Source organism: Geotrypetes seraphini, unplaced genomic scaffold (genome assembly GCF_902459505.1).
Source record: "Geotrypetes seraphini unplaced genomic scaffold, aGeoSer1.1, whole genome shotgun sequence".
Lineage (NCBI taxonomy): Eukaryota > Metazoa > Chordata > Amphibia > Gymnophiona > Dermophiidae > Geotrypetes > Geotrypetes seraphini.
Window position 1 is genome coordinate 30,045 of NW_022985881.1, and position 11,395 is coordinate 41,439.

The 11,395-nt window shown below is 46.2% G+C and overlaps 29 non-coding genes across 29 annotated transcripts; all 29 read right to left on the reverse strand.

Annotated features, from left to right (window-relative positions):
• Positions 1-83: 83 nt before the first annotated feature.
• Positions 84-155, reverse strand: TRNAD-GUC. The gene has a single exon. It is a non-coding gene; the product is annotated as a tRNA-Asp (tRNA).
• A 114-nt stretch (positions 156-269) lies between these two features.
• On the reverse strand, positions 270-342 carry TRNAV-CAC. The gene has a single exon. It is a non-coding gene; the product is annotated as a tRNA-Val (tRNA).
• Positions 343-876: 534 nt separating this feature from the next.
• On the reverse strand, positions 877-948 carry TRNAD-GUC. The gene has a single exon. It is a non-coding gene; the product is annotated as a tRNA-Asp (tRNA).
• A 114-nt stretch (positions 949-1,062) lies between these two features.
• On the reverse strand, positions 1,063-1,135 carry TRNAM-CAU. Its single transcript has one exon. It is a non-coding gene; the product is annotated as a tRNA-Met (tRNA).
• Positions 1,136-1,669: 534 nt separating this feature from the next.
• Positions 1,670-1,742, reverse strand: TRNAD-GUC. The gene has a single exon. It is a non-coding gene; the product is annotated as a tRNA-Asp (tRNA).
• Positions 1,743-1,856: 114 nt separating this feature from the next.
• TRNAM-CAU lies at positions 1,857-1,929 on the reverse strand. The gene has a single exon. It is a non-coding gene; the product is annotated as a tRNA-Met (tRNA).
• Positions 1,930-2,466: 537 nt separating this feature from the next.
• Positions 2,467-2,538, reverse strand: TRNAD-GUC. The gene has a single exon. It is a non-coding gene; the product is annotated as a tRNA-Asp (tRNA).
• A 114-nt stretch (positions 2,539-2,652) lies between these two features.
• Positions 2,653-2,725, reverse strand: TRNAV-CAC. The gene has a single exon. It is a non-coding gene; the product is annotated as a tRNA-Val (tRNA).
• Positions 2,726-3,259: 534 nt separating this feature from the next.
• TRNAD-GUC lies at positions 3,260-3,331 on the reverse strand. The gene has a single exon. It is a non-coding gene; the product is annotated as a tRNA-Asp (tRNA).
• Positions 3,332-3,445: 114 nt separating this feature from the next.
• TRNAM-CAU lies at positions 3,446-3,518 on the reverse strand. Its single transcript has one exon. It is a non-coding gene; the product is annotated as a tRNA-Met (tRNA).
• A 534-nt stretch (positions 3,519-4,052) lies between these two features.
• TRNAD-GUC lies at positions 4,053-4,124 on the reverse strand. The gene has a single exon. It is a non-coding gene; the product is annotated as a tRNA-Asp (tRNA).
• A 114-nt stretch (positions 4,125-4,238) lies between these two features.
• TRNAM-CAU lies at positions 4,239-4,311 on the reverse strand. Its single transcript has one exon. It is a non-coding gene; the product is annotated as a tRNA-Met (tRNA).
• Positions 4,312-4,846: 535 nt separating this feature from the next.
• On the reverse strand, positions 4,847-4,918 carry TRNAD-GUC. The gene has a single exon. It is a non-coding gene; the product is annotated as a tRNA-Asp (tRNA).
• Positions 4,919-5,032: 114 nt separating this feature from the next.
• Positions 5,033-5,105, reverse strand: TRNAV-CAC. The gene has a single exon. It is a non-coding gene; the product is annotated as a tRNA-Val (tRNA).
• Positions 5,106-5,639: 534 nt separating this feature from the next.
• Positions 5,640-5,711, reverse strand: TRNAD-GUC. The gene has a single exon. It is a non-coding gene; the product is annotated as a tRNA-Asp (tRNA).
• Positions 5,712-5,825: 114 nt separating this feature from the next.
• Positions 5,826-5,898, reverse strand: TRNAM-CAU. Its single transcript has one exon. It is a non-coding gene; the product is annotated as a tRNA-Met (tRNA).
• A 537-nt stretch (positions 5,899-6,435) lies between these two features.
• Positions 6,436-6,507, reverse strand: TRNAD-GUC. Its single transcript has one exon. It is a non-coding gene; the product is annotated as a tRNA-Asp (tRNA).
• A 114-nt stretch (positions 6,508-6,621) lies between these two features.
• Positions 6,622-6,694, reverse strand: TRNAM-CAU. The gene has a single exon. It is a non-coding gene; the product is annotated as a tRNA-Met (tRNA).
• Positions 6,695-7,228: 534 nt separating this feature from the next.
• TRNAD-GUC lies at positions 7,229-7,300 on the reverse strand. The gene has a single exon. It is a non-coding gene; the product is annotated as a tRNA-Asp (tRNA).
• A 114-nt stretch (positions 7,301-7,414) lies between these two features.
• Positions 7,415-7,487, reverse strand: TRNAM-CAU. The gene has a single exon. It is a non-coding gene; the product is annotated as a tRNA-Met (tRNA).
• Positions 7,488-8,022: 535 nt separating this feature from the next.
• Positions 8,023-8,094, reverse strand: TRNAD-GUC. The gene has a single exon. It is a non-coding gene; the product is annotated as a tRNA-Asp (tRNA).
• Positions 8,095-8,208: 114 nt separating this feature from the next.
• On the reverse strand, positions 8,209-8,281 carry TRNAM-CAU. The gene has a single exon. It is a non-coding gene; the product is annotated as a tRNA-Met (tRNA).
• A 534-nt stretch (positions 8,282-8,815) lies between these two features.
• On the reverse strand, positions 8,816-8,887 carry TRNAD-GUC. The gene has a single exon. It is a non-coding gene; the product is annotated as a tRNA-Asp (tRNA).
• Positions 8,888-9,001: 114 nt separating this feature from the next.
• Positions 9,002-9,074, reverse strand: TRNAM-CAU. Its single transcript has one exon. It is a non-coding gene; the product is annotated as a tRNA-Met (tRNA).
• Positions 9,075-9,609: 535 nt separating this feature from the next.
• Positions 9,610-9,681, reverse strand: TRNAD-GUC. Its single transcript has one exon. It is a non-coding gene; the product is annotated as a tRNA-Asp (tRNA).
• Positions 9,682-9,795: 114 nt separating this feature from the next.
• Positions 9,796-9,868, reverse strand: TRNAM-CAU. Its single transcript has one exon. It is a non-coding gene; the product is annotated as a tRNA-Met (tRNA).
• Positions 9,869-10,404: 536 nt separating this feature from the next.
• On the reverse strand, positions 10,405-10,476 carry TRNAD-GUC. Its single transcript has one exon. It is a non-coding gene; the product is annotated as a tRNA-Asp (tRNA).
• Positions 10,477-10,590: 114 nt separating this feature from the next.
• Positions 10,591-10,663, reverse strand: TRNAM-CAU. Its single transcript has one exon. It is a non-coding gene; the product is annotated as a tRNA-Met (tRNA).
• Positions 10,664-11,196: 533 nt separating this feature from the next.
• Positions 11,197-11,268, reverse strand: TRNAD-GUC. Its single transcript has one exon. It is a non-coding gene; the product is annotated as a tRNA-Asp (tRNA).
• Between the last annotated feature and the right edge of the window lie 127 nt (positions 11,269-11,395).

Here is an 11,395-nt window from a genome sequence, read left to right on the forward strand (position 1 = left end):
TAAATTCAGAAATTCCTACAGAAACTCAACAGAGGAAAACTAAGATGAGTAATAGGGAGTAAAGAAAATCCAGTCACTCCAGTCTCCCCGTCAGGGAATCGAACCCCGGTCTCCTGCGTGACAGGCAGGGATACTCACCACTATACTAACGAGGATCTGATGCTTTTCTTTCAAGTTGAAGAACCAACTTTCTGGCTTCTACATGCAGGCTCAGCAAGACATATCGACAGGGTCCTGCCTGTTTCCCAAAATAAAATAAGAACCACATATGCCTTCTTTGAGGATTGAACTCAGAACCTTCAGATTGTGAGACTGACGCGCTACCTACTGCGCTAAGAAGGCTTTGTGGTATGGTCAGTTCCTGAACACTGGCTGTTGGCGGTTGTCTTTACATTAGCAGCAGGGAATCGCTGGACCTCTTTCCAAAGAAGAACAGCAGACTTTTTCGCTGTGCTAAATGATGCCGAAAAGAACGCTTTCATGGAGTCCGACCTATCTATCTGAACAGGGGGAAGTAGAGGATTAGCCCTTTTTCCAAGTCCATTTTCCTCACAAGAAAGCCATTTTTGAACTTTTATCGAGAATGCGTGGTAGCGGTACGGAACACTCATGGTTTAGGTCGATACAGGCGTAGCGATGAGTGTTCCGTACCACAGTCGCGCTTGCTCAACAGAAGTGTCAGATTGGCTGTCGTGGGTGGAAAATGGAGTCGAAGCGAAAAAGAATCCATGAACCAAAGTTGCAATTGACAGGTAATTCCTACTCAGTCTATCTCTTCAGAGATCCATACCATTAAATTCAGAAGTTCCTACAGAAACTCAACAGAGGAAAACTAAGATGAGTAATAGGGAGTAAAGAAAATCCAGTCACTCCAGTCTCCCCGTCGGGGAATCGAACCCCGGTCTCCTGCGTGACAGGCAGGGATACTCACCACTATACTAACGAGGAGCTGATGAATTTCTTTCAAGTTGAAGAACCACCTGTCTGGCTTCTACATGCAGACTCAGCAAGACATGTCGTCAGTGTCCTGCCTGTCTCCCAAAATGAAATAAAAACCACATATGCCTTCTCTGTGGATCGAACTCAGGACCTTCAGATTATGAGACTGACGCGCTACCTACTGCGCTAAGAAGGCTTTGTGGCATGGTCAGTTCCTGAACACTGGCTGTTGGCGGTTGTCTTTACATTAGCAGCAGGGAATCCCTGGACCTCTGTCCAAAGAAGAACAGCAGACTTTTTCGCTGTGCTAAATGATGCCGAAAAGAACGCTTTCATGGATGCCGACCTATCTATCTGAACAGGGGGAAGTAGAGGATAGCCCTTTTTCCAAGTCCATTTTCCTCACACAAAAGCCATTTTTGAACTTTTATCGAGCATGCGTGGCTAGCGGTACGGAACACTCATGGTTTAGGTCGATACAGGCGTAGCGATGAGTGTTCCGTACCACAGTCGCGCTTGCTCAACAGAAGTGTCAGATTGGCTGTCGTGGGTGGAAAATGGAGTCGAAGCGAAAAAGAATCCATGAACCAAAGTTGCAATTGACAGGTAATTCCTACTCAGTCTATCTCTTCAGAGATCCATACCATTAAATTCAGAAGTTCCTACAGAAACTCAACAGAGGAAAACTAAGATGAGTAATAGGGAGTAAAGAAAATCCAGTCACTCCAGTCTCCCCTGTCGGGGAATCGAACCCCGGTCTCCTGCGTGACAGGCAGGGATACTCACCACTATACTAACGAGGAGCTGATGATTTTCTTTCAAGTTGAAGAAACACCTTTCTGGCTTCTACATGCAGACTCAGCAAGACATGTCGTCAGTATCCTGCCTGTCTCCCAAAATGAAATAAAAACCACATATGCCTTCTCTGAGGATCGAACTCAGGACCTTCAGATTATGAGACTGACGCGCTACCTACTGCGCTAAGAAGGCTTTGTGGCATGGTCAGTTCCTGAACACTGGCTGTTGGCAGTTCTCTTTACATTAGCAGCAGGGAATCCCTGGACCTCCGTCCAAAGAAGAACAGCAGACTTTTTCGCTGTGCTAAATGATGCCGAAAAGAACGCTTTCATGGATGCCGACCTATCTATCTGAACAGGGGGTGGTAGAGGAAACACCCTTTTTCCAAGTCCATTTTCCTCACAAGAAAGCCATTTTTGAACTTTTATCGAGAATGCGTGGTAGCGGTACGGAACACTCATGGTTTAGGTCGATACAGGCGTAGCGATTAGTGTTCCGTAGCACAGTCGCGCTTGCTCAACAGAAGTGTCAGATTGGCTGTCGTTGGTGGAAAATGGAGTCGAAGCGAAAAAGAATCTATGAAACCAAAGATTGCAATTGACAGGTAATTCCTACTCAGTCTAGTCTCTTCAGAGATCCATACCATTAAATTCAGAAATTCCTACAGAAACTCAACAGAGGAAAATTAAGATGAGTAATAGGGAGTAAAGAAAATCCAGTCACTCCAGTCTCCCCGTCGGGGAATTGAACCCCGGTCTCCTGCGTGACAGGCAGGGATACTCACCACTATACTAACGAGGAGCTGATGCTTTTCTTTCAAGTTGAAGAACCACCTGTCTGGCTTCTACATGCAGACTCAGCAAGACATGTCGTCAGTATCCTGCCTGTCTCCCAAAATGAAATAAAAACCACATATGCCTTCTCTGAGGATTGAACTCAGAACCTTCAGATTGTGAGACTAACGCGCTACCTACTGCGCTAAGAAGGCTTTGTGGCATGGTCAGTTCCTGAACACTGGCTGTTGGCGGTTGTCTTTACATTAGCAGCAGGGAATCGCTGGACCTCTTTCCAAAGAAGAACAGCAGACTTTTTCGCTGTGCTAAATGATGCCGAAAAGAACGCTTTCATGGATGCCGACCTATCTATCTGAACAGGGGGAAGTAGAGGATTAGCCCTTTTTCCAAGTCCATTTTCCTCACACAAAAGCCATTTTTGAACTTTTATCGAGCATGCGTGGCAGCGGTACGGAACACTCATGGTTTAGGTCGATACAGGCGTAGCGATGAGTGTTCCGTACCACAGTCGCGCTTGCTCAACAGAAGTGTCAGATTGGCTGTCGTGGGTGGAAAATGGAGTCGAAGCGAAAAAGAATCCATGAACCAAAGTTGCAATTGACAGGTAATTCCTACTCAGTCTGTCTCTTCAGAGATCCATATCCTTAAATTCAGAAATTCCTACAGAAACTCAACAGAGGAAAACTAAGATGAGTAATAGGGAGTAAAGAAAATCCAGTCATTCCCGCCTCCCTGTTGGGGAATCGAACCCCAGTCTCCTGCGTGACAGGCAGATATACTCACCACTATACTAACGAGGAGCCGATGCTTTTCTTTCAAGTTGAAGAACCACCTGTCTGGCTTCTACATGCAGACTCAGCAAGACATGTCGTCAGTGTCCTGCCTGTCTCCAAAAATGAAATAAAAACCACCTATGCCTTCTCTGAGGATCGAACTCAGGACCTTCAGATTATGAGACTGACGCGCTACCTACTGCGCTAAGAAGGCTTTGTGGCATGGTCAGTTCCTGAACACTGGCTCTTGGCGGTTGTCTTTACATTAGCAGCAGGGAATCCCTGGACCTCCGTCCAAAGAAGAACAGCAGACTTTTTCGCTGTGCTAAATGATGCCCAAAAAAACGCTTTCATGGATGCCGACCTATCTATCTGAACAGGGGGAGGTAGAGGATACGCCCTTTTTCCAAGTCCATTTTCCTCACACGAAAGCCATTTTTGAACTTTTATCGAGCATGCGTGGTAGCGGTACGGAACACTCATGGTTTAGGTCGATACAGGTGTAGCGATGAGTGTTCGGTTCCACAGTCGCGTTTTCTCAACAGAAGTGTCAGATTGGCTGTCGTGGGTGGAAAATGGAGTCGAAGCGAAAAAGAATCCATGAACCAAATTTGCAATTGACAGCTAATTCCTACTCAGTCTATCTCTTCAGAGATCCATACCATTAAATTCAGAAATTCCTACAGAAACTCAACAGAGGAAAACTAAGATGAGTAATAGGGAGTAAAGAAAATCCAGTCACTCCAGTCTCCCCGTCGGGGAATCGAACCTCGGTCTCCTGCGTGACAGGCAGGGATACTCACCACTATACTAACGAGGAGCTGATGATTTTCTTTCAAGTTGAAGAAACACCTTTCTGGCTTCTACATGCAGACTCAGCAAGACATGTCGTCAGTATCCTGCCTGTCTCCCAAAATGAAATAAAAACCACATATGCCTTCTCTGAGGATCGAACTCAGGACCTTCAGATTATGAGACTGACGCGCTACCTACTGCGCTAAGAAGGCTTTGTGGCATGGTCAGTTCCTGAACACTGGCTGTTGGCAGTTCTCTTTACATTAGCAGCAGGTAATCCCTGGACCTCCGTCCAAAGAAGAACAGCAGACTTTTTCGCTGTGCTAAATGATGCCGAAAAGAACGCTTTCATGGATGCCGACCTATCTATCTGAACAGAGGGTGGTAGAGGAAACACCCTTTTTCCAAGTCCATTTTCCTCACAAGAAAGCCATTTTTGAACTTTTATCGAGAATGCGTGGTAGCGGTACGGAACACTCATGGTTTAGGTCGATACAGGCGTAGCGATTAGTGTTCCGTAGCACAGTCGTGCTTGCTCAACAGAAGTGTCAGATTGGCTGTCGTTGGTGGAAAATGGAGTCAAAGCTAAAAGACTCCATGAAACCAAAGATTGCAATTGACAGGTAATTCCTACTCAGTCTGTCTCTTCAGAGATCCATACCCTTAAATTCAGAAATTCCTACAGAAACTCAACAGAGGAAAACTAAGATGAGTAATAGGGAGTAAAGAAAATCCAGTCACTCCAGTCTCCCCGTCGGGGAATCGAACCCCGGTCTCCTGCGTGACAGGCAGGGATACTCACCACTATACTAACGAGGATCTGATGCTTTTCTTTCGAGTTGAAGAACCACCTTTCTGGCTTCTACATGCAGGCTCAGCAAGACATATCGACAGGGTCCTGCCTGTTTCCCAAAATAAAATAAGAACCACCTATGCCTTCTCTGAGGATTGAACTCAGAACCTTCAGATTGTGAGACTAACGCGCTACCTACTGCGCTAAGAAGGCTTTGTGGCATGGTCAGTTCCTGAACACTGGCTGTTGGCGGTTGTCTTTACATTAGCAGCAGGGAATCGCTGGACCTCTTTCCAAAGAAGAACAGCAGACTTTTTCGCTGTGCTAAATGATGCCGAAAAGAACGCTTTCATGGATGCCGACCTATCTATCTGAACAGGGGGAAGTAGAGGATTAGCCCTTTTTCCAAGTCCATTTTCCTCACACAAAAGCCATTTTTGAACTTTTATCGAGCATGCGTGGTAGCGGTACGGAACACTCATGGTTTAGGTCGATACAGGCGTAGCGATGAGTGTTCCGTACCACAGTCGCGCTTGCTCAACAGAAGTGTCAGATTGGCTGTCGTGGGTGGAAAATGGAGTCGAAGCGAAAAAGAATCCATGAACCAAAGTTGCAATTGACAGGTAATTCCTACTCAGTCTATCTCTTCAGAGATCCATACCATTAAATTCAGAAGTTCCTACAGAAACTCAACAGAGGAAAACTAAGATGAGTAATAGGGAGTAAAGAAAATCCAGTCACTCCAGTCTCCCCGTTGGGGAATCGAACCCCGGTCTCCTGCGTGACAGGCAGGGATACTCACCACTATACTAACGAGGAGCTGATGCTTTGCTTTCAAGTTGAAGAACCACCTGTCTGGCTTCTACATGCAGACTCAGCAAGACATGTCGTCAGTGTCCTGCCTGTCTCCCAAAATGAAATAAAAACCACCTATGCCTTCTCTGAGGATCGAACTCAGGACCTTCAGATTATGAGACTGACGCGCTACCTACTGCGCTAAGAAGGCTTTGTGGCATGGTCAGTTCCTGAACACAGGCTCTTGGCGGTTGTCTTTACATTAGCAGCAGGGAATCCCTGGACCTCCGTCCAAAGAAGAACAGCAGACTTTTTCGCTGTGCTAAATGATGCCGAAAAGAACGCTTTCATGGATGCCGACCTATCTATCTGAACAGGGGGAGGTAGAGGATACGCCCTTTTTCCAAGTCCATTTTCCTCACACGAAAGCCATTTTTGAACTTTTATCGAGCATGCGTGGTAGCGGTACGGAACACTCATGGTTTAGGTCGATACAGGCGTAGCGATGAGTGTTCCGGTTACCACAGTCGCGCTTTGCTCAACAGAAGTGTCAGATTGGCTGTCGTGGGTGGAAAATGGAGTCGAAGCGAAAAAGAATCCATGAACCAAAGTTGCAATTGACAGGTAATTCCTACTCAGTCTATCTCTTCAGAGATCCATACCATTAAATTCAGAAATTCCTACAGAAACTCAACAGAGGAAAACTAAGATGAGTAATAGGGAGTAAAGAAAATCCAGTCACTCCAGTCTCCCCGTCGGGGAATTGAACCCCGGTCTCCTGCGTGACAGGCAGGGATACTCACCACTATACTAACGAGGAGCTGATGCTTTTCTTTCAAGTTGAAGAACCACCTGTCTGGCTTCTACATGCAGACTCAGCAAGACATGTCGTCAGTATCCTGCCTGTCTCCCAAAATGAAATAAAAACCACATATGCCTTCTCTGAGGATCGAACTCAGGACCTTCAGATTATGAGACTGACGCGCTACCTACTGCGCTAAGAAGGCTTTGTGGCATGGTCAGTTCCTGAACACTGGCTGTTGGCGGTTGTCTTTACATTAGCAGCAGGGAATCCCTGGACCTCCGTCCAAAGAAGAACAGCAGACTTTTTCGCTGTGCTAAATGATGCCGAAAAGAACGCTTTCATGGATGCCGACCTATCTATCTGAACAGGGGGTGGTAGAGGAAACACCCTTTTTCCAAGTCCATTTTCCTCACAAGAAAGCCATTTTTGAACTTTTATCGAGAATGCGTGGTAGCGGTACGGAACACTCATGGTTTAGGTCGATACAGGCGTAGCGATGAGTGTTCCGTACCACAGTCGCGCTTGCTCAACAGAAGTGTCAGATTGGCTGTCGTGGGTGGAAAATGGAGTCGAAGCGAAAAAGAATCCATGAACCAAAGTTGCAATTGACAGGTAATTCCTACTCAGTCTGTCTCTTCAGAGATCCATACCCTTAAATTCAGAAATTCCTACAGAAACTCAACAGAGGAAAACTAAGATGAGTAATAGGGAGTAAAGAAAATCCAGTCACTCCAGTCTCCCCGTCGGGGAATCGAACCCCGGTCTCCTGCGTGACAGGCAGGGATACTCACCACTATACTAACGAGGAGCTGATGCTTTTCTTTCAAGTTGAAGAACCACCTGTCTGGCTTCTACATGCAGACTCAGCAAGACATGTCGTCAGGGTCCTGCCTGTCTACCAAAATGAAATAAAAACCACCTATGCCTTCTCTGAGGATCGAACTCAGGACCTTCAGATTATGAGACTGACGCGCTACCTACTGCGCTAAGAAGGCTTTGTGGCATGGTCAGTTCCTGAACACTGGCTGTTGGCAGGTTGTCTTTACATTAGCAGCAGGGAATCCCTGGACCTCCGTCCAAAGAAGAACAGCAGACTTTTTCGCTGTGCTAAATGATGCCGAAAAGAACGCTTTCATGGATGCCGACCTATCTATCTGAACAGGGGGAAGTAGAGGATAGCCCTTTTTCCAAGTCCATTTTCCTCACACAGAAAGCCATTTTTGAACTTTTATCGAGCATGCGTGGTAGCGGTACGGAACACTCATGGTTTAGGTCGATACAGGCGTAGCGATGAGTGTTCCGTACCACAGTCGCGCTTGCTCAACAGAAGTGTCAGATTGGCTGTCGTGGGTGGAAAATGGAGTCGAAGCGAAAAAGAATCCATGAACCAAAGTTGCAATTGACAGGTAATTCCTACTCAGTCTATCTCTTCAGAGATCCATACCATTAAATTCAGAAATTCCTACAGAAACTCAACAGAGGAAAACTAAGATGAGTAATAGGGAGTAAAGAAAATCCAGTCACTCCAGTCTCCCCGTCGGGGAATCGAACCCCGGTCTCCTGCGTGACAGGCAGGGATACTCACCACTATACTAACGAGGAGCTGATGATTTTCTTTCAAGTTGAAGAAACACCTTTCTGGCTTCTACATGCAGACTCAGCAAGACATGTCGTCAGTATCCTGCCTGTCTCCCAAAATGAAATAAAAACCACATATGCCTTCTCTGAGGATCGAACTCAGGACCTTCAGATTATGAGACTGACGCGCTACCTACTGCGCTAAGAAGGCTTTGTGGCATGGTCAGTTCCTGAACACTGGCTGTTGGCAGTTCTTTTTACATTAGCAGCAGGGAATCCCTGGACCTCCGTCCAAAGAAGAACAGCAGACTTTTTCGCTGTGCTAAATGATGCCGAAAAGAACGCTTTCATGGATGCCGACCTATCTATCTGAACAGGGGGAGGTAGAGGATACACCCTTTTTCCAAGTCCATTTTCCTCACAAGAAAGCCATTTTTGAACTTTTATCGAGCATGCGTGGTAGCGGTACGGAACACTCATGGTTTAGGTCGATACAGGCGTAGCGATGAGTGTTCGGTTCCACAGTCGCGTTTTCTCAACAGAAGTGTCAGATTGGCTGTCGTGGGTGGAAAATGGAGTCGAAGCGAAAAAGAATCCATGAACCAAAGTTGCAATTGACAGGTAATTCCTACTCAGTCTATCTCTTCAGAGATCCATACCATTAAATTCAGAAATTCCTACAGAAACTCAACAGAGGAAAACTAAGATGAGTAATAGGGAGTAAAGAAAATCCAGTCACTCCAGTCTCCCCGTCGGGGAATCGAACCCCGGTCTCCTGCGTGACAGGCAGGGATACTCACCACTATACTAACGAGGAGCTGATGATTTTCTTTCAAGTTGAAGATACACCTTTCTGGCTTCTACATGCAGACTCAGCAAGACATGTCGTCAGTATCCTGCCTGTCTCCCAAAATGAAATAAAAACCACATATGCCTTCTCTGAGGATCGAACTCAGGACCTTCAGATTATGAGACTGACGCGCTACCTACTGCGCTAAGAAGGCTTTGTGGCATGGTCAGTTCCTGAACACTGGCTGTTGGCAGTTCTCTTTACATTAGCAGCAGGGAATCCCTGGACCTCCGTCCAAAGAAGAACAGCAGACTTTTTCGCTGTGCTAAATGATGCCGAAAAGAACGCTTTCATGGATGCCGACCTATCTATCTGAACAGGGGGGAGTAGAGGAATACACCCTTTTTCCAAGTCCATTTTCCTCACACAGAAAGCCATTTTTGAACTTTTATCGAGCATGCGTGGTAGCGGTACGGAACACTCATGGTTTAGGTCGATACAGGCGTAGCGATGAGTGTTCCGTACCACAGTCGCGCTTGCTCAACAGAAGTGTCAGATTGGCTGTCGTGGGTGGAAAATGGAGTCGAAGCGAAAAAGAATCCATGAACCAAAGTTGCAATTGACAGGTAATTCCTACTCAGTCTATCTCTTCAGAGATCCATACCATTAAATTCAGAAATTCCTACAGAAACTCAACAGAGGAAAACTAAGATGAGTAATAGGGAGTAAAGAAAATCCAGTCACTCCAGTCTCCCGTCGGGGAATCGAACCCCGGTCTCCTGCGTGACAGGCAGGGATACTCACCACTATACTAACGAGGAGCTGATGCTTTTCTTTCAAGTTGAAGAACCACCTGTCTGGCTTCTACATGCAGACTCAGCAAGACATGTCGTCAGTGTCCTGCCTGTCTACCAAAATGAAATAAAAACCACATATGCCTTCTCTGAGGATCGAACTCAGGACCTTCAGATTATGAGACTGACGCGCTACCTACTGCGCTAAGAAGGCTTTGTGGCATGGTCAGTTCCTGAACACTGGCTCTTGGCGGTTGTCTTTACATTAGCAGCAGGGAATCCCTGGACCTCCGTCCAAAGAAGAACAGCAGACTTTTTCGCTGTGCTAAATGATGCCGAAAAAGAACGCTTTCATGGATGCCGACCTATCTATCTGAACAGGGGGAGGTAGAGGATACGCCCTTTTTCCAAGTCCATTTTCCTCACAAGAAAGCCATTTTTGAACTTTTATCGAGCATGCGTGGTAGCGGTACGGAACACTCATGGTTTAGGTCGATACAGGCGTAGCGATGAGTGTTCGGTTCCACAGTCGCGCTTTTCTCAACAGAAGTGTCAGATTGGCTGTCGTGGGTGGAAAATGGAGTCGAAGCGAAAAAGAATCCATGAACCAAAGTTGCAATTGACAGGTAATTCCTACTCAGTCTATCTCTTCAGAGATCCATACCATTAAATTCAGAAATTCCTACAGAAACTCAACAGAGGAAAACTAAGATGAGTAATAGGGAGTAAAGAAAATCCAGTCACTCCAGTCTCCCCGTCGGGGAATCGAACCCCGGTCTCCTGCGTGACAGGCAGGGATACTCACCACTATACTAACGAGGAGCTGATGATTTTCTTTCAAGTTGAAGAAACACCTTTCTGGCTTCTACATGCAGACTCAGCAAGACATGTTGTCAGTATCCTGCCTGTCTCCCAAAATGAAATAAAAACCACATATGCCTTCTCTGAGGATCGAACTCAGGACCTTCAGATTATGAGACTGACGCGCTACCTACTGCGCTAAGAAGGCTTTGTGGCATGGTCAGTTCCTGAACACTGGCTGTTGGCAGTTCTCTTTACATTAGCAGCAGGGAATCCCTGGACCTCCGTCCAAAGAAGAACAGCAGACTTTTTCGCTGTGCTAAATGATGCCGAAAAGAACGCTTTCATGGATGCCGACCTATCTATCTGAACAGAGGGTGGTAGAGGAAACACCCTTTTTCCAAGTCCATTTTCCTCACAAGAAAGCCATTTTTGAACTTTTATCGAGAATGCGTGGTAGCGGTACGGAACACTCATGGTTTAGGTCGATACAGGCGTAGCGATTAGTGTTCCGTAGCACAGTCGCGCTTGCTCAACAGAAGTGTCAGATTGGCTGTCGTTGGTGGAAAATGGAGTCAAAGCTAAAAGACTCCATAAAACAAAGATGCAATTGACAGGTAATTCCTACTCAGTCTGTCTCTTCAGAGATCCATACCCTTAAATTCAGAAATTCCTACAGAAACTCAACAGAGGAAAACTAAGATGAGTAATAGGGAGTAAAGAAAATCCAGTCACTCCAGTCTCCCCGTCGGGGAATCGAACCCCGGTCTCCTGCGTGACAGGCAGGGATACTCACCACTATACTAACGAGGATCTGATGCTTTTCTTTCAAGTTGAAGAACCACCTTTCTGGCTTCTACATGCAGGCTCAGCAAGACATATCGACAGGGTCCTGCCTGTTTCCCAAAATAAAATAAGAACCACATATGCCTTCTCTGAG